Source organism: Haemaphysalis longicornis, unplaced genomic scaffold, assembly GCF_048455015.1.
Source record: "Haemaphysalis longicornis isolate Haplotype H1 unplaced genomic scaffold, Haemaphysalis longicornis Haplotype H1 scaffold_4, whole genome shotgun sequence".
Classification (NCBI taxonomy): Eukaryota; Metazoa; Arthropoda; class Arachnida; order Ixodida; family Ixodidae; genus Haemaphysalis; species Haemaphysalis longicornis.
In genome coordinates this window covers 36,523,004-36,543,611 of record NW_027526361.1, presented here as the reverse complement: position 1 = coordinate 36,543,611, position 20,608 = coordinate 36,523,004, and positions in this window count along the sequence as shown.

Here is a 20,608-nt window from a genome sequence, read left to right as displayed (position 1 = left end):
AAAAATATTATTTCGTTCTTTAATGAGAACGTCAGAACATTTTTAAATGAAGAAAAAAATAAACTGTGACGAAATGGAAAACACCTCTCCCCACCCTGAACACCTTTCCCCAGCCACTCATACCTCCCGCCGGTAGCAACGACCCTGAGGCAGCCAGCGTTTTTATAGCGCTTCTTGAGAATGTATGAGCCCAGCCACATTTAGCGTCTCACCGCGGTCGCCTCAAGTGCGTCGTGCCATCCTTTTGGTAATTTCCCCCCATCGTTACGAGGCGGACGCCGCAGAGGTCTTGCGTGTGCGTTATACGCGCAGCGTTCCTTCCTAGTGTGATTTCGAGTGATTTATGCGTCCCGCCGAAAAAAATGGCCGTTTAATTCAGCGTTCATTTCGTTTGTTTCACTTCCCCGTAGCGCGGGGCGTCGGTCAATTTCATTCTTCGTTGTCTTCTTCGCTCGAGTTATAATAGTCGCCCCCACCATATTCCACCAGCGGTGCCGCCAAGAAAGGCGAAGGTGTACACTCCGAATTCCCCTCGTTACTCTTCAGGGGGCTCGACGTTTACGGGTAATTGTTCCCTAGCTTTCTGCGCACACGCCGCAGGTGCCATTCGGGCGCCGTCCGTCTAGCCACTATGGCCAGCCTCAGAGCTACACCTCCCTGATAAAACGAAAGCCTGCTTACGACGCAGTCTTGTTGCACGTACTGGTATTCTGTCGTTTCCTACTGCATAAATGAAAAAAAAAAAAAAAGAAACGTCATCACACTATGATGAACTAAGTGCACACTTTGAGAATAAAACTACAGGCTAAGGAAACGATGCACCGACTTTCTGCAACGTAGAATGTGTTTTTTTAGAAATGCCATGGTGTTTACACATGAGCGCGTCGCTAAAGCGTTTCCAGAAGTGTTAATGACGTTGCGGCAATTGTCTGCCTTGAGCTATAGAGCCTCCCCGGTGGGTTCGCTTTATCCTCTTTTCCTTTACCTTTTTTTTTTTTTTTTTTGACGCATGCGGCCCTCCTGACCGGTGTAACGCGAAGAGTAATGCCAGATGGGGTTTGTAATCAACACTCGACCACAACACTCGAGACACGCGAAAGGAGCCCTTATGACTTTTCTACATGCACTCGCTCGTTTTGCAGGTCATTGGCTTTCGAGTACGTTTTTTTTTTTTCTTTTGTCAGTCTGAGCGGAATAGTTGTGTTGTTTGACTTCCGTTGTGGCACTGAGTTTTTATAACCCTCAGGGGTGACGCCCTTGGGCGCCAAGGTGTGAGATAATGGGACGGACGAGAGACTGACGTGCGCTGTTAGAGGAGACCGGAGCGGATTGCGTGTACGGGAGCGAATAACGACGCAATGTGAGACCACAACAACCTATATGCCCGGTTTGACATTCAGGCTTTTCTCTGCTGTGCTTCTCTCTCCTTTTTCCCAACTTCGTTAGCGACGTCAATTGCCTGTGGTTCGCAGAAAAAAAGATGGTCATTTTATTTCGTCCACTGACCGTGAACTTTTTGGGGGGATGGGGGGGGGGGCTTTGCCGGAAGCCGTATATTACTGGTGACGTAAGCCACACTTTTGGCATATGCTGCCAAGCTTAGCCCAGAGTTCTTCAATATATACAAGTTGCAGAACTCTGCTTCAAAATTCGGGGGGCGCGGGTCCCCCTGTTTCAGTGAGCCTGAGGGTCAAGTGCGCTGGCGCGCCCCTATACTGGAGGAAAACTGGACTTCGTTAAACTAATACTTAATTGCGAAATTATGCCAAAAGAAAGCTTGCTTTTTAAATTAAAAGCATAAATTAGGTAATATTAACTCATGTTTGTACAGTTTTTTTTTTTATGACTTACAGCAGCAGCTGGTAACTTTCGGCCGACAGACGACAGGCTAGTCAACTTGCCCCGTGCTTGTCCCAGCGTAGGGGGTCCAATTGCAGACCGGGTATTGATACATGGGGCCTATGGGGAGTTTCGCAACTGGTATATATTGAGTAACTCTGGCTTCGCCTGTGGCCGTGATGCATTGAGTGCGCGCGCGCAGAAACTACGTGAACGCGGAACAAGTCACCATAGCCATCCAAGCGCGACATGTCCGGTCCGTGAATTTCCATTTCGTCATCCGTACAGAAACGGCCCTTTCCTGCCTAGCGCAAAAAAGGCAATCAAACATGGCGATAGGCTGCGCACTCCGTTTAAAATAATCTAAAGCATACCGAACCACTGTTATTCGCGAGAAAACGGGAACAATTCTTGATTTAGGACATTTTCACACAGACAATCACTCAACCTAAAACAAAATCTGGTAGGATTTCTGGGGATAGAGACCAGGCCGTTACAAAAGAAACTAAAGACTGTCTGTAACTCAAGGCCGCAAAGTTGGAACGGCGGGGCGTTCTGAGCAGTTTGGCGAAAAGAATGCCGCTGTAGAGTTGAAACGAACCAATAGATGGCGCTACCTGCTTGCACTCCTACTTTCACTTCTGCTTCGCGTACGAAGCGGAATGACCAGGTCGGCCCCTCCAGCGCATTGGGGAAGTTTGAAAGTATCAAGAATGTAGTACGTTGGAGGTTTATTTATTACCCTCGTTAAATATGTTTATGGGGGTAATCTCCGGAGAAACTGTGAATTTTAACAATGTCCTCCACGTCGCACACTTGAAGTATTCCTTTTAAGTGCATGTTCGGCGTAATAGTCGAAACTATATCGACGGCCCCGTAGCTTTGATAGAGTAATAACATCCCCTCCACCCACTTGCAAGCTTCCAAAGGAGTTGTTTCAGTCAAATAGTGCAGGTCTTCAAGAACCGAGCTAATAAAGATATCTCGAAACACTGTGTTTAAAGGTTCGTTATTTTGAGAAAAATAACGAGCACCCTTTTCGTAACTTCTCGCTAACTTCAGTACAAAGAAAAAAGGGGAATTGGTTAAATATGCGTCGATTTTTCTCTACATCCTTTCCCCCCGCTGCATGGGATGATGTAAAAGGTCAATTCGGATTAAATAGTGGGCTTACTCCAATGTTGAAACCTAGGTCATATTATTTCTGAGATGATTCCAAACTTTGGAAAGAGGTCGTAAACGGTTATCAGCGTCAAAGCCATGCAGCCTATGCACAATGGCGGACGCCAAAGCGCGAAGGATGCTGTTGCGACATCGCGTGAGCCGGACGTTTTGCCGTGAGCGATGTCACAATTAGTATGCGGGCTCAGCTGACTGGGATTATGAACCGGTTGTTATTCTTAATGAGAACTGATATAACCGTATCGCTCCCATAAAGTTTTTAAGCCATATGATACCACAGTACATGAATCACATATATCCTATACTTACGTTCGCAAAAAAGGGCTTTGTTTTGTAATCACGATGGGCATGATCTCCTTGATGTGAATCTTTTAGGCTTGAATTGCATCTTGAGGCGCTGCATGTATATGTTCTTAGTAGCCTTGCTAAGGATGTTTGACTGCATTGAACTTAGGTTTACTTTCTTTTTAAATTATTCTGACGCTAAAACCTCCTAGGTAAACGTATAAACATCTCTAAATATGTATTGTGGCAGATTACACACGGAAAGTCGCAGTTTTCTTTTAATAACTCCTACAAAAACGACACGTAGCGGTATCCCTCCAATGTAAATGTGCTGGTGCGATTATTAGCCATGAGTTGGGGCGCACATACAAAAGAGATGACGAAGACGAATATGGGTTCGATACTGATCATTGGAGATATCTTATTGGAAAGTTCTGAATTATCTACCGTAGCATTCTCGAATCTACCATGCTGCATATTCATTTGCATCCATAAAATAATTTAATAAAGCTTCCGATTTTGGTGTTTCTTGTAGTAATGTCTCAAAATTAGCCTAGCAGAGAATCATAAGGTTGCGTCGTCAAGGTTTCCTTACTCGGCAAAAGACTGTGACCTTGGCCTTGGCCAAGGTACGCGCGGCTGCCATAGTGCCGGGTTCTTTGCGTGTTCTAGTCCGGCAATTTGCGCTTTGACGTCGGTTTCTCTTGTGTTCTGGGTACAAATATAGCCACCTGCTCCGTAACAGTGTCAACACGAGGCGCGCCCGTGGGCTTCCCGACTGTTGCAACCCCTGCTCAGGTCTATTGTCTCTCGAGAACCGTCGTCATCTTGTTAAGAAATATCGCGTTACTTACAGGTTGTGGCAGCAAGTTTTCCGGGTCGCCCTAAAAGTCGCTCTTTCTTTGCTCATGTAACATTATGCGCTGAGGCGAGGTGTCACAATACAGGTGGCTCTCTGCGAGCTGCTAAAGCATCTGAATAATGCCGCAAAGGTGTTTTTCCCGCAATTTAAGCGCGGTTATGATTTGGCGCATAGCCAATGCGTTGTTATGACCTTAACGGAAGATGTACAGGCATTGAGTAACCTCTAACGTGCGTAATAGTGGGCGGTGTTCCTCCGTTACAGATATACATATAGCTTAATACGACAAGAATGAGGGGCTCGTTGAGTGAATACAGAAAGGAAAAACAGCTGTTGGCACACCAAGGAAAGCATGCGGGAAATAGTTTGGCAGTTTAAAAATGAATATAACCGTATTTTAGTACTTAGAAAGGAAGTGGAGAACAAAAATTGCTATGATTTAGCATTTGTTAACCCTAGTTGATAGCGAAAGCTTCCCTACCCTGGCTAGGCCCATTGTCGAGGTGTGGTCGATGTGTGGTGTCGCAATGATATACAGGCATGCCTGCAATTAATACGCTGTTTATTAATCACATTTTTTGGCCTCACGGCGTTGTTTAAGCATCGCCACTGTGCCATGAACCGCAGCTGGATGTTGATCTTCCTCTGTCGCACACGGCTCTGCGCCGCACATGGCCTCCTGGCCTTCCTTCGGGGCGCGCGCTTATCGCTTCGGCGGTGGTCTTTTCCCTTTCCTCTGCCAGATAGCACGACACAGGTCCCGCGCACGTCTTCGTTCCCTCCTCACCTATCTACCTTGCCGCCTATCTCTCCCGGCCATCGGACCGTTGCTCCGTGCGCTTGCGGAAGAAGGTGTGTGTTTGACCTTTAGCTTTTAAGGTCAAAACTGGTCACCCCGCGAAGACTGCCTGAGGTAGCGTAGTGTAGCTTTCGCTACAAAGTACAGCACAGAGTGGTGACCAAACCCAAGACTATTGTATTGCGAAACCCATGCCTTACCACCTAGGCCACCGGGGTAACTCTGACACCATAACCCCCCCCCCCCCCCCCCGATGCTTTCTATAGAATACATGGGTCTTGTGGCGTATTAAATAAAAGCCGTCATGCCCTCGTTCCTACGGCCTCTATGGATAACACACGTAGAGGTGCAAATGCAAAGACGGGCCCCTCGAAAAAATGCTTACGCACATTCCGGCAATTGCCCCTCCGGGATTTCCTTTTTAAAACTTTCTCAGGAGTTGTACTGTGTAACTGGCGGTGGTTTTCTTGGTATTTTTCGAGGTAATGTTCGAAGAAATAGATTTTATAGCTGCAATTCGTATTTTATCCATAAAAAAATTCCATGCCTTTCCTCTCTGGGGAAAAGGACGACCAGCGGAGCCGGTCGCAGTCCAAGAAGTGTGCACAAAACAAAATATGTTTGTTCGTAATTTCGGCCTGGGCATATACTTCCTAGTCAGGGGCCTAGCCAGGGCGTGGGAGAGGGAGGGTGGTGTTTCGGTGTCACATCACCGCCCCGCCCCCATTTCCCAAATTTTCTGATCGGTACATCTCCGCTCGACCTCCTCCTTATTTCGGCTTTATTTCGCCCATGCTGTTCACATTTCTCATCGGTATATTATTAGGTAAACGTGCACGCTATCTTTTCTTCTAGATTTTTTTTCTGCCGGTGGCGTATAATACCTCCCGAAAAATGTCTCTTGCTACGCCACTATTCCCAGTTAAATAGGTGAATGAAATAGAGTTCTGTTCTAGTGGACAAACATGATGTTGTGCGTTTCTCTGCCATATTATCGGATATACTGACAGCAGATGGCAATTTCAACTATTTTAAACTGCTTTGTGAATTTCAGCGTAATGTTAGAGCTGCCTTACCGGCTATTTGTCATGTAATTTGTTTTAGGATGCTTTCGATGAAAGAAGAGCTACAACAGTTTTTCTTAACCACACGCCAACCATACATGGCCATGTACTGACAGCCGAAGGGGATTCTGTAACGTTTACTAATTCACTGTGAACTAATTATTGCAAGTAAATTTAAATTGAACTCGGCGTGATTATAGAGTCGTCCTAGTGGCCAATTTCATAATGATTTGGACTGAGATGCTACAGAGTATTCACCAGAAGGTTGGCTTTGCCGCAACATTTGGTTTTATCAACGCGACTTCTTCTACACCCCCTGTCGACGCACACAGTTTTGGACGGAACCCAACCTATAAAAGCGTCACTGTGAAAAAAAAAAAAGAAACTTGGTGAACACTCTGAATCTCTCATTTCACTGAACGGAAGGTTTGAAAAACTTCTAATCCCACGAAAAAAGTTTGCGGAAATTCCCGAGTAGCTACAGTCATATAGTGCGCAAGCATTACTTCCAAGCCTCATCTTCAGACATATGGCTTTAGATTCCATGGGGTCCATAAATAAATGACCTTTCATTAAATGAAGGACCCAGGGTCTTTAATTAAATACCTATATAACTCATGTATCTATGGAACAGAAAGTGTCCCGCATTGCTGACAGATTTCTGCTGGGAATCGACAGAGAATGCTTACGCATTAAATTATACCGCTTGAAGAAACACCCTGGGAATTTCTGCGAAAAGGTGCTCCCAAAAGGCAAAACCGTGATTATAACGTTTTCTTCCTGGTCCTTTGGTTAGTTCAAACTACGAAGCGACTTCTTTCTTCGTTAACGAGAGAATCAGGCGCCGATTCACTTGACTGCTGCAGATGAAGCCATGTTGCGATGGAGGCTAAATGTGATAACGTGGGCGTACGAAGAAGCGTGGCACTTGGTAAGGGGCTTCCAACGGGTAAGTTGGACCTTTGAAAAAGCTGAGGCAGAATCAGTTGATCCCAACTTGTCTTCAGCCACATGAAACCATTAGGATGACGGATACAGTCGAGCCCGCTGCTTATAACGGACACATCTGGAAACGAAAATCAGTTCGTTATATCCGCTTTATCTATGTCTGGGCATAAAACACACACACACACACACACACACACACACACACACACACACACACACACACACACACACACACACACATATATATATATATATATATATATATATATAGAGACGTACGGGACGAGGGATTCCGTAAGGACACATATCAAAGTTGCAGTCCTTATTGCCAGTGCTGTTTGGCGTTTTTAACAGTGTTTTATAGTGCCGAATGAAGTATGATTGCCTTTTTTTTTTATGCAGGAATAAATAATTGAAAATTCAAGTCGAGAAAAAATGCGCCGTTTTTTCCGGAAGCGGGAATCGAACCCACAACCTCCGCATAACGCGTGCGGTGCTCTACCATTGAGCTAGTTCCGCGGCGACTCCCCTCTCGACTATACCGCGGGGTTTTGTATTTACGACTGCTCAGAGCCCGGTCAACTAGCGCCGCCCCTCGACCACCGCGGGAAGACGTAGAACGTCTTTTCCCAGCGGCCGCACGTAAGACGTGGTCGGAAGTCGGGGATAGCCAAAGGCATTTCAGACTGCTGAAGCCAGAACCCTCGTAATGCATTTTGTAGAACAGAGACGTACGGGACGAGGGATTCCGTAAGGACACATATCAAAGTTGCAGTCCTTATTGCCAGTGCTGTTTGGCGTTTTTAACAGTGTTTTATAGTGCCGAATGAAGTATGATTGCCTTTTTTTTTATGCAGGAATAAATAATTGAAAATTCAAGTCGAGAAAAAATGCGCCGTTTTTTCCGGAAGCGGGAATCGAACCCACAACCTCCGCATAACGCGTGCGGTGCTCTACCATTGAGCTAGTTCCGCGGCGACTCCCCTCTCGACTATACCGCGGGGTTTTGTATTTACGACTGCTCAGAGCCCGGTCAACTAGCGCCCGCCCCTCGACCACCGCGGGAAGACGTAGAACGTCTTTTCCCAGCGGCCGCACGTAAGACGTGGTCGGAAGTCGGGGATAGCCAAAGGCATTTCAGACTGCTGAAGCCAGAACCCTCGTAATGCATTTTGTAGAACAGAGACGTACGGGACGAGGGATTCCGTAAGGACACATATCAAAGTTGCAGTCCTTATTGCCAGTGCTGTTTGGCGTTTTTAACAGTGTTTTATAGTGCCGAATGAAGTATGATTGCCTTTTTTTTTTATGCAGGAATAAATAATTGAAAATTCAAGTCGAGAAAAAATGCGCCGTTTTTTCTGGAAGCGGGAATCGAACCCACAACCTCCGCATAACGCGTGCGGTGCTCTACCATTGAGCTAGTTCCGCGGCGACTCCCCTCTCGACTATACCGCGGGGTTTTGTATTTACGACTGCTCAGAGCCCGGTCAACTAGCGCCGCCCCTCGACCACCGCGGGAAGACGTAGAACGTCTTTTCCCAGCGGCCGCACGTAAGACGTGGTCGGAAGTCGGGGATAGCCAAAGGCATTTCAGACTGCTGAAGCCAGAACCCTCGTAATGCATTTTGTAGAACAGAGACGTACGGGACGAGGGATTCCGTAAGGACACATATCAAAGTTGCAGTCCTTATTGCCAGTGCTGTTTGGCGTTTTTAACAGTGTTTTATAGTGCCGAATGAAGTATGATTGCCTTTTTTTTCCGACTTCCGACCACGTCTTACGTGCGGCCGCTGGGAAAAGACGTTCTACGTCTTCCCGCGGTGGTCGAGGGGCGGCGCTAGTTGACCGGGCTCTGAGCAGTCGTAAATACAAAACCCCGCGGTATAGTCGAGAGGGGAGTCGCCGCGGAACTAGCTCAATGGTAGAGCACCGCACGCGTTATGCGGAGGTTGTGGGTTCGATTCCCGCTTCCGGAAAAAACGGCGCATTTTTTCTCGACTTGAATTTTCAATTATTTATTCCTGCATAAAAAAAAAAGGCAATCATACTTCATTCGGCACTATAAAACACTGTTAAAAACGCCAAACAGCACTGGCAATAAGGACTGCAACTTTGATATGTGTCCTTACGGAATCCCTCGTCCCGTACGTCTCTGTTCTACAAAATGCATTACGAGGGTTCTGGCTTCAGCAGTCTGAAATGCCTTTGGCTATCCCCGACTTCCGACCACGTCTTACGTGCGGCCGCTGGGAAAAGACGTTCTACGTCTTCCCGCGGTGGTCGAGGGGCGGCGCTAGTTGACCGGGCTCTGAGCAGTCGTAGATACAAAACCCCGCGGTATAGTCGAGAGGGGAGTCGCCGCGGAACTAGCTCAATGGTAGAGCACCGCACGCGTTATGCGGAGGTTGTGGGTTCGATTCCCGCTTCCGGAAAAAACGGCGCATTTTTTCTCGACTTGAATTTTCAATTATTTATTCCTGCATAAAAAAAAAAGGCAATCATACTTCATTCGGCACTATAAAACACTGTTAAAAACGCCAAACAGCACTGGCAATGACTGCAACTTTGATATATATATATATATATATATATATATATATATATATATATATATATATATATATATATATATATATATATATATATATACAAACTGTAACGTGAAACGAATATTTGCTCATTGTAGCCGTTCTTTCGTTGAAAACCGGTTACTGTACTATACCAACTGGTGAGGCATCGTTAGTATATCTCATTCGCATGCATATGCGAAACAGTGAGGGGAACAGAGCCTACGTCTCAATTTGCAGCATATGTCCGCGTTTATACATCGAACGATTGCACTGAATCCACTGACGGCTTGGTGGCAGTAGACCTTCTGTGACAACTGCAAGACGACGTGCACACGGCCATTTTCGTTCGGAAATCTGAAGCGTCAAGGGCTATATATTTAATTTTGAGGGCTCCTTTTTAACATGAAAGTGTTTTATTCCCCCGATACATCAAGATTTAACTGACGTCCTATCCTTCACGGAAATGACGCCAGTACAACGAAGCAAGCGGCCTGTAAAGGGTGGACCCCTGCACACAGGGTTTTCTTGCGGGGAAGCAACCTTTCGTACTAAAGAGTACGTTATATTCAGGGTTGTTTGTTTTCGGGTTTTATATTTTAACACGAAAGTGTTTTATGCCGGGATTTCACTGACGTCATAACCGTCTCGCAAATGACGCCAGTACACCTTTATCCGAGGCGACCCTCCAGCAGGACGTCGCTCGTCAAGCACACCCACAAGAAAGCCGCCGACCCGCAAATCATGCTCAGCTGCAGATTTCGCTGCACATTGCACTTTCGTGTTTTACCTGTTTCTATGACAGAGGTATGGACCCACAGTTTTTGTCGTTCACCAGGCGGATGGATGCCTCCTACGCGAGGAAGAGGCGCTGCTTTAACGAACACACGTTTATCCTTTTCCACTCACGCAATACCTACTTTATTCATGCTATAAGCATTGCGCCGATTTTCTCACCTGCCGACCCTTAGGTCGATAGTAGAGCCCCCCCCACCCCCCCCCCCCCCCCCCCCCCCCCAGTATGGCGCGTTATCAAAATGTATACTGTCAAGAAGGTACGGGAGTCATATTCGCTGCAAGGGCTAGTGGACTGCAGGCAGGTACGCGCCACGATAGACACCAGAGGAGTGCGTTGGTGAAATGGCAGCCGTCACTTGTGCGGCTGCGGAGCCTCCACCGAGGGGCGTACGTGAGATGTCTGAAGTGAGGCCGTACACACTTGGCGTTTCCGAGGCCTCCTCTGCGGCGCTTCCCGCCAGCGCGGTCGCGTCCTCGCCCGGGGCTATACTCGGCTTCGCAAAGTTCCCCGAGGCTGGCGCGTGCATCGTGGGCCGTCAATTTGCTTCGCTTACCGCGGGGAGACAACGGTAGCCGCCCGGTGGCCTCCTCCTCCCGGGCCTCTTTCTCAGGCCGCAGGTCCACCTGTGGCGAGGGACCAGAGGGGTGATGCCGTGGAGCTAGCGTTGAACGGAGCGGCCGCGTTACCGCATGCACAAGTCTTCCGTTCTCGTCGTGATGAGATTACGGCGAAAAAAGTTTTAAAGCGAAGCTTTATATGGCTGGGGGAAAGCAAGATAAGGCGGTCCTGTGTACGCAGAAAACTCCTTCACCGCAACCCCATGCGAATGTCCGAAAAATACCAGGTTGGAGTTTGGAGTGGAGTTAGAAGTAAGGGGAGAGAGGTTGGCTGGGTGCATAGATGGCGTAGCTACACTCTTTTGTCTGCCGACATTGGGAAGGATCCATAGGAGGGAAGGAAACACCTGGGAAGAAAACCCCGGCCGCACGGTACGGCTTCGCTGGTTAATGCTCTGTACGGGGTGTGTGGGCGCATTTTTCTATGATTAAATCGAGTGAGCCCATGGACTCTGGGTGGACATTCTAGTCCGGTAGTCTGCGCCATGCTGAGGAGGCGTGTGTGTGCGTAACCCGAACTCCTGATCATCGAGTTGACCAGTGTGCAGCAAGCGCTCCCTCTGCCCAAAGGTTTGAGGGTTATGGCAGGGTACATCCAAACCAAACGAGTGGTATTCGGGTTGCCGTGGTGTTATATGGGGAAAATGCGCGCAATTCTGGACTTAACGCCCCTGCCATGCAACAAAGCAGGGTGCTTGTGTTTACCTTTCATACTTAGTTGCTTTTATGCGTTTACTAAACTAGCTGGGCATTGGTACCATCTACCTGAAGCTGTCTATAAATTGAGGGCCATATATACAATTTTGTTCCTTGTTCAAGGAACACTTAAGGAAAAGGAACGATTGATTTATCGTGAAAGTTAAAATTTTGGCTCATTGCTCGCTGCGCAGTGAAGGTTAGTCGCTTGCTTACAAATTAAAAAAAAACACACATCACTATTTTCTCTATGAGGTCTCTGCGTTTTTTTTTTTTTTTTTGAATACAGCACAGGATGTCACAAATCGCAATACAGGTAATCGCTATATAGCAATCGCCCCTATATTACCTCTATGCATTTCTAATAATTCTCTCTTGCTAAGCTTGAGAAATGTGCTTTGGGATTTGTGACGCCAGAAATCATAGAGCGGGAAATATTCGGCGGTGAGTACACCTGTGGAGAAGCTGTACCATTTTCGACGTTTATGGAAGAGTCACCCTCGCCTATTAGGATGCATTTTTTTACCTCTTTACGGTGCCATTTTCTGTTGTTGATTGTAGGGTTTAACGCGCCGACGCAACGCAGGTGATGAGGCGCGCCGTAGTGGAGGGCCCCGGATTACTTTTGACATACCGGGGATCTTTATAGTGCGCCGAAAGCTCGTACACACGGGCGTTTTTGCTTTTCACCTCCATAAGATTCCAAGATTCCATAAGTTTGTATTGGATTGGATTTCCAATCCAATCCAATACAATTCAATGTAATTCAATTCAATCCAATCCAATCCAAATCCAATCCAATCCAATGCTCCTCGCGCTTGCGTAGCACTGCCCTTCAGGGTTCACGCGAAACTGTTCAACCTCGAACGGTCTAGCTTACGCTACAAAATGGTCATCTGCGAGCGCCTGTCTGCATGTACACTTAATTCTTCGCGTAGCGTTGTGGGAGAAACTCCACTCTTCAATGCCACCGTATAGCGGCGTGACCGTAAAAGTAAAGAACTATTCCGAGTTCAAGTCCCGAAGTTATAGCTTAGACGTTCCAGTTGTTGAGAAGATTCAGATAAATTCATTAGAAAAGGTTCTTTTTTTTTGTCGGTGCAGCCACAGCCAAGCAGGTGTTCGCCTATGCATGTGAGAGTTTGCTCTCGCTACTGGCGTCCATCATTGAATTTAAACTCGCCACAATTTATTTACACCACCGTCCCAACCGCCCCCACTTAGGCCGAGTCGCCATCCTTGTGTCAATAAAGTTTCATTCATTCATTTATTTTGCCTCCCTAGCGTGCCCGGACGCCTTACATTTACCCCTAAACAAAAAGGGCATCGCCGTAGCCTGGTTTCGAGCAATGGAGCGATGTCGTTCGTAAGAACGTAACACCTTTTGAGCTTAAACAGGCGAAAGAAGTGTTAAATAATATGAACTGTCTTCAGCCATACGTTTTTTGTATTAAGAGCAATAGAACTTCCAATACAGTTTGTGGTTACCAGCAAAACGTTGCGTTCTGTTTGTGTTCCGAAGCAGACACCGTAGGATGAAACCAAACCCGAGCTGACGCTGGAGCTCTATAGACGCAGCCAGAGCCGTCACCTGGTCATTAGCCCGCATTCACACAAAGCCTCGTGTGAAGTCAAAGTAGTGGGTTCTACAGTGAATGTATGCGTCAAGCAGGGCTGATAGTTCAGCACCGCTAAGGCTTGTGGTAGCTGCGGCTCAGATTTAAGGTCAGCATGCCGTTAGGAACAGAAAAGTAACTTGACTAACGCTAACAGTAGCTGAACCTCGAAAATTAAGTTGAAAGTGTATACGCGCGGGTTTTTACAAGCATCAAGTCATGAAGTGACAATTGTTGTATGGGAACAGAAGTTGAATGGGACAGAACAATAGAGAGTAACTAAAATAAGAGAATAGCCGCCTCGTGACTCCGTGGATAAGGCGCTGCGTCGCTGAGCCCAAGGACGCGGTTCGATCCCTGCAGCAACGGCGCAGCACTTTGGCGGCCGCTACTGTGGTTTGGTGGCGGCGATGGCATCGTAACCGAGCGAACGATGGGAAGACTGAAGACTGAAAGGTAGCAGGTGAGGAGAGTGTTGCTAAACTGTGAGGAGGATGGTCGTTTGCCGAGGCGGCGCGAGATGCTCCTCCGGAAGTGTGAGGGGAAGGGCAGTATGCAGAACTCGCGCCAGACAAGTGCGTGAAAAGTTAAAACCGGCCTCGCCGTCTAGCAGCGCCCGAGAAAGTAAACTCAGAACCAGGCAGGAAGAGAGAACAGAGAGAGAGGGAGAGAGGGGGAGAGGGGGAGAGGGGAGAGAAAGAAACATATTTATTTGCCCTTCTATAAAGGCTTCTGCGTTGCTGGGGTGGAACTGCTGTTACCAGTCGCCCCAAGAACTGCTTCAACGTGTTGGAGGAGGCCGCCCAAGTGCTCCTCTTCTGTCAATATTAATGAGGAGGTGTTCAAGTGGCAGACTTGACCCCCACCCCAAAAGCACCGGCCGGTCAAGTGAGTACCCGCCGGTGCTTTTCGTGCGCTTGCGGAGAGCGAGTTTGAGATGCTTTTGGTGGCATCCATGAAAGCAAGCGTCGTGTTCTTTGAAGTTCACAACAAGGACATAATCCCAGCCCGCGCTGCGTGCTACACGTTCATCGTTTCTTCGGCTCCTTCGCCGTAGTCCTCGCTGCATGGCTCTACCGAACCACGCGACATTTGCGCGGGAGGTTCAAACGCGATTTGCATCACGTCCGGTGACATGTCCGGCTACGAGGACACGGCAGAGCGTGCTGCCGTGCGTTCGCTGATAACGCGATCACTTCCTGAGACACAGCCGCTATGCCTCTTGACCGAGAAGACAAATTTCGCATAAGGAAATATCGTAATCGACAGGCAATTTTCATTGGTTTTTCTTCTTGTTTTATGCGTTGGCGGTCTTTTAATTGCTTTTTGTTGTGCTTAATTTGGGGGTTCAGGTTATTGCTCTTTTCTGGTGGAGTCGAAAAACAGAAACGCCCGTGCGTAGAGGTTTAGGCGCACATTAAAAATACCTGGTGGTCAAAATTAATCCGGAGCCCTCTCCTACGCCGCACCTCATTACTCTGGTGTAACTTCAACGCATAAAATCCCAAAATTTGAATTAAAAAAAATTGTGAGTGGTCAGGCTGATTTACAAAAGGGGCGAGTGGAAGTCACTGGTAAGGGCTGTTTCTAAACTGCCTGCCGTCTTTTTTTGTTTGTTTATTTCGGCTGTCCCCGCGGCGCTGATCGTGTTATTCGCGCTGGCGGAGGTGTAAAAGACATGTGCTAACTGACGCAGTGCCGCTCCTGCAAGGCTCTGTGCCCTCTGCGAACTCGGTCTCCTTGGCACTTTCGAAGAATGTGACCGGCGTCAGCAACATTGCGATCGCTTCGTTGGGGCTGTCTAAAGATGGAGGGGGCGCTCGTCTGTGGTCTCTCCCTTCTTCTCCGCGCGCCCGGGAGCCATGATTATTACCTAACCGGAGCCCAGTGCGGACGGCGGTCGTTTGCGCGGTGCGTCTTCGAGGAGTCATTCGGGCCGTTTTCGACCATTTCGTCGGTGCGCGCTTCCGAACGACGCGGGAAGCAGCATAAGCGGGCGGTACGCCGCGAGGCGCCGCGCGCTGTCGCTACACCCCGAGGCTGCCTCCGGTGTATATAATCTTCCCTCAAGCTACTTCGGAACCGCCCCCGGCGACGTGGTGCGCGTTGTTCGCGCCATATGAATTACGCGCATCATGCTCCGCGGATGGCGGTTTGGGTCGTCGTTTGAGGAGAAACGAGGGGAGGTCGTACGCGCGTTTCTGTCGTACGTTATTAGCATCAAGTATTCACGGGAGCTGTTGCTCCTTGCCGCCTCGTGGGAGTTTTGTTCGGCAGGGAGCGGAATCCAAGGCTGCCGATGGATTTGCGTAGATATATGGTTGTCGGTTGAAGGAAACGACGGCGCGTTTTGTCGTAAGAGACGTCGGCATGAGCGTAGCTAAACGACGTTTATCACGCAAAGAAAATGCTGACTGTCCACAAAAATAGCCGAATAGGATTTAAGCATACGGGCGTTGTCTATCAAAGCGATATGCACTCTCAGCAGCAAGAGAAACTTAACAGGAAAATATGGACATAAACGCGTGGAGAAAAAAACAAATATTGCCGGAGTCAAGGTAGTGGCACGGGACCGGCATGTTGTACGATGACCGGGATTGATACACTCAATTTGTTCAGGCAACAATGTGATTCTAAATAAATTTGGAACATGAGAACAAGGCCGTTAGAATTCTTGTTCTTGCGTTCTCCTTTCAATTGTCTTTTTTTTAGGTTTAACGCGCTGATGCTACACAGGTGACGAGGCGTGCCGTAGGGGAGGGTTTCCGGATTAATTTCGGCCACCTGGGGTTCTTTAACCTGCGCCACCTTCGAATTGTCGATGGTGGTAGTATTTACTCTGAACAAGTTGTTTAATAATGTACTGCAGCAGAGAGTTATAGAGCAGGACCGTTATATTTCTCGCAATCCTCATTAAAGCACGCTTGAGAAGAGCACGTAAGGAACAACGACATCTGAGCTTTTATTAACAAAAGAGACAGCATGCTGGATCTCCTTACGGGTCCATGAAAACAGCATATTGAAAAAGTTCCCAAAGTTTGTAAAGACTATAGTGTTTCCTTTGGCTACTTAAACCCGGAAATTTTGGCCTGGCTGCCGGCTTGTCTGCCTGCCTGTCTTTCAAAAAAAAAGTTTATTTGATAATACACTCGTCTCCTTAGACTACAAGTACAGGATATTCATGCACAATGCCTACAGGTATTTGCAGACACTGACAAAATCACATTACCTATGTACAGCAGGAGGAAGGCTGTTGTATAACTATACAGGCACACATATGGCTATAAACAAAAAGAAATTTAATGTATTTTAAAAAGGCTAATTAGTCACGCCACACTGGTTTGAAATTTAGGGCTACTCGCCCTTCCTGCACAGTAACAAAAGCCCATGACCATTGTCTGAGGAACTCCTCTTCTCCAAATAAAGAAAAACTCCTCCGACAAACAAGAAAATACTTCCCGTCGCATTCGCCTTAAAACAGGCCAAACAGCCCAGCCCAAGGACTGTAACCACTCGCGACCGCTTTGCAGTGGATTCGCGACGACGCAAAAGCACCTGCCACTATGAGCAGGCACGCAAAGCGGCCTCTGGGACGGCTCCTCAATTCAGCTATCTGGCCAAATCTTGAAAGAATTCTTGAACGAGACGTTTATATAGCCAAATCCATCGCATACAACTAAACCTGAAAACATACTTCATAATCCGCCGTGGTAGCTCCGTGGCTAACGCGTTGTGCTGCTGAGCACGAGGACGTGGGTTCGATTCCCGACCAAGGCGGCCGCTTTTCTGATGGAGGCGAAAAGCAAAAAAATGGCAGCATCTCCACTCCGTGGGTGATGGCGAGGGTGCGGAGTACGGGGACTCGAAATGACATCCAAGTTGCGCCCCGAGTGACATCCGATTTGTGCCCCAACCGTCGTTCGATTTCAGCCGTGAGTTGCACCTTGATTATTCCCTAAATGAAATTGCAACTCACGGCTCAAATTTCGCTCGATTTTCGTTTGATGGTGATGTGCGCACCGATGGACGCGGACAGACATTGGGAGGTCCTAACGTACTCCGCACAGTTACAGGCGAGGGAGTAAGCCGTATGACTCTCGAGTACTAACTCACGGTCGTAGCCCAATGGGTAAGACGACTGACAGTAACTCTGTCTGGTCCACGAGACACAGGCTCGAATCCTGCCGGTGCCTGTGTGGTTTTTTGTGATTGTAAATGCTATGCGCACGGACGCGGACGGACATTGTGCGGCCCTAAGGTGCTCCACACCTAAAAACACGGGTGAGTACGAGATTTCGGCGCACGTTAAAGATCGCCAGGTGGTCAAATTTAATCCGGAGCCCTCCACTACGGCGCGCCTCATCGCCTGCGTTGCGGCCGCGTTAAACCCTACAATCAATCAATCAATCAAGCAAGCAAGCGAGCAAACAATAATCAACCAATTAAAATTAATTAATTAATTAATTGCTTACTTGATTGATTGATTCATCAATAAATCAATCAATCAATCAATCGTACTTGATACATCTTGTCAACATTGTTGAGCAAATTAGGCACATCTGAGGCAGAACATCAATGCACAACTGGTACTCGCAGCGTTCTTTTAATTGAAAATAAATGTGTGCTCGATATTTGGGATAGAAAACAAAAATAGGGGTTGAAAACAATACTTTGACCAAAAAATACAGAAAGAGCTCGCGCGAGCCAGGACCTCTTGACAGTGTTCCCAGCGCAACACTGCGGCAATAGTAACAAACGGTTCCGGTAGATGGCGCGACCAGTGGAAAGCAGGGAAAACGAAATTTATTTTCGCATACCTGCTTTGTGATTGTCGTGAGAGCATCGTAAGCGAGGGGGAGAACATGAGGGGTGCGTGAGGGAGATGAGAGGCATTTACATGGCATATGCCACAGAAGACAAACGTTTTTCGACGACATTTGCAGCGATGTGGGCAGATACGCGGGCATATATTTCCTTCATTCTTATGCTATTAGCACTGTTAAAGATGAGATCATCATCGTAACAAAGTTCTACTCTGGCTCTAATTTTCAGCAGTTCTACGTATTTCAAAAGGCCAACGGTAGATTATTTATTTGTTGATAAAATACTGCAGCCCCGAAAATGGCCCAGACCAAAATTACGCAAGAGTTTCATTTCACATGAAAGGTTTAACGCAGATTGTGCATGCAACAGCATGCAGCATACTGCGCAAAGTTAAAAAAAGTCATGCACACCTATAGACCAAAATGCTCATAACGTTCGCAACATCATCGCAATGCGTATCCGCGAGACTGCCGAAAACTCTACTTCGCCGGTACCTAGAAGCCCAACCACACACGCGCGAAAAACCGACGTACTCGCGCAGCGACGTCAACCGGAGTAAGCGCGTAAGGAACCGGAGTATTCCGGCGTACGCCGAATGCATTGCTACGTGCTTGTTACGCCTAAGTCAGAGCCCGCCAGACATCGACGCAAACTGTCTGGCGCACGGTGTTGACGTAGACCTCTGGCGGTGATGTGATCTGGCGGTCAGGTCGCATAACGAGACAGCGAATTGACAAAGAAACCAATGTAATATTAATTATGCAATAAAACCAAGTAATTTGTAAAATGAGGAGAGCAGACAACCGGACAAAACACGCGAAGCAACGAGCAACTATGGGAGCAAGGCAGTTTACGCCAAATGTAGCTGGGGGTTTTGTGCCTGCCAAGTATGCATACTAACCCTTAACGTTTTTTAACGTACCAACAGCTGTCTTAGTTGTTTCTGTATTAAATATACAGTAATCCCTCGTTACAACGAAACCACTTTACTCAGAGAGAGAGAGAGAGAGAGAGAGAGAGAGAGAGAGAGAGAGAGAGAGAGAGAGAGAGAGAGAGAGAGAGAGAGAGAGAGAGAGAGAGATGACTATTTGATGCCCGAGATGGGTTCTGAAGGAAAAACGACGGTCTCCCTCCTTCATCCGTCAGCCAGGACTCATTGGGTCCTCGAGGCGGCTTCGGCCATCCGGACTGCTGTCAGTTGTTCCTCCGGTGTGGAGCTGAGCAGAACAGTCTCCCATTGTTCTGCAGCCTTAACTTTATATCTTCTAAGTGTATTTACATCGAATTTGCTATTATAGCCGGTCGTATATTTTTGGAGCTCATAGCAGGACCATATTATGTGGTGTAGGTCGGCTCTGCTGTTGCACAAAGTGCAGAGCTTTGAGAGAAGGTCTGGGTAGCAGCGGTTGAGGGAAACAGGGCTCGGAAAAGTGTTTGTTTGCAACCGTCGCCACGTGAATGCCTTTTTCCTGGAAAGACTGTGGTGGGCCGGTGGATATTTGCATCTGGATAACCTGTAGTGATTTATTATATCCCTGTATGTGACTGGACTGTCTTTGTGAGATCTAATAACGTGTGCTTGTTCTTGGCTTTCCTGCGAGGTCTTGTGTGGGGATGATGGTGGCTGTGGTGGCGTCGTAGGCAACACAACTCGGTTGACCAGAGGTCGAGTGGTTGCGTGGGCCACTTCATTCCTCTGTAGACCGCAGTGGGCCGGAGTTCATATCAAAAGAATTTTTCTTTGGTTAGGGGTCTTCTCTAATTGCGAGGCTGCTGCAGGGGAGATCCTGCCTTTCGAGAAGTTCAGAATGGCGGACTTCAAGTCGTTTATAATTGTGGTTGCTCGGGTAGAATTTTTAGCAAGGGCTATGGCCATTTCCTCGCCCTGAGTGGGATGTTTGGCCGACGTGGATGCTGACGTCCCCGTGACGCCACCATTGCTGACGACTGCAATCGCCATGGCGTTGAGAGAAGAGCCGCCGTTGTAGTAGTCGGCTGCGTCAACGTAGACAATCTCCCGTGGCTCACAATAGGTTCGGAAACGTTTGTCAAGGAAGGAAGGAAGGAAGGAAGGAAGGATAATACAGTGCATGAAAGGCAGGGAGGTTAACCAGGTTACAGTCCGGTTGGCTACCCTACACATGGAAAGTGGGGAAGGAGGGATTTAAAGAGAAAGAAAGAGTATTGAAAAGACAGGAATAGAGCTTGAGGAGCCAGAAAAGAAAAATTAAAGATAAGTACAAAAACAAAACAATAGGCGCTAATAAAGCCTAAGCTGAAACGGTAAACTAACCAAATAACAAATGAACAATGGTGCACAGTGTTTCTACAATCGTTCAGACAGGGCTGTATTCTTTAAGAACCGAAGGAGTGCTTTTGTGGCCTTTTCGGACTGTGATGGGCAACGCCTGTGACACAGAACAGTTTGCGCAGTTAATGGCTGGTTGTCGAGTTTCCGGAAAGCGGTTGACAGGTGCAGTCTCTGCGTTCGTTGCAAACCGGACACA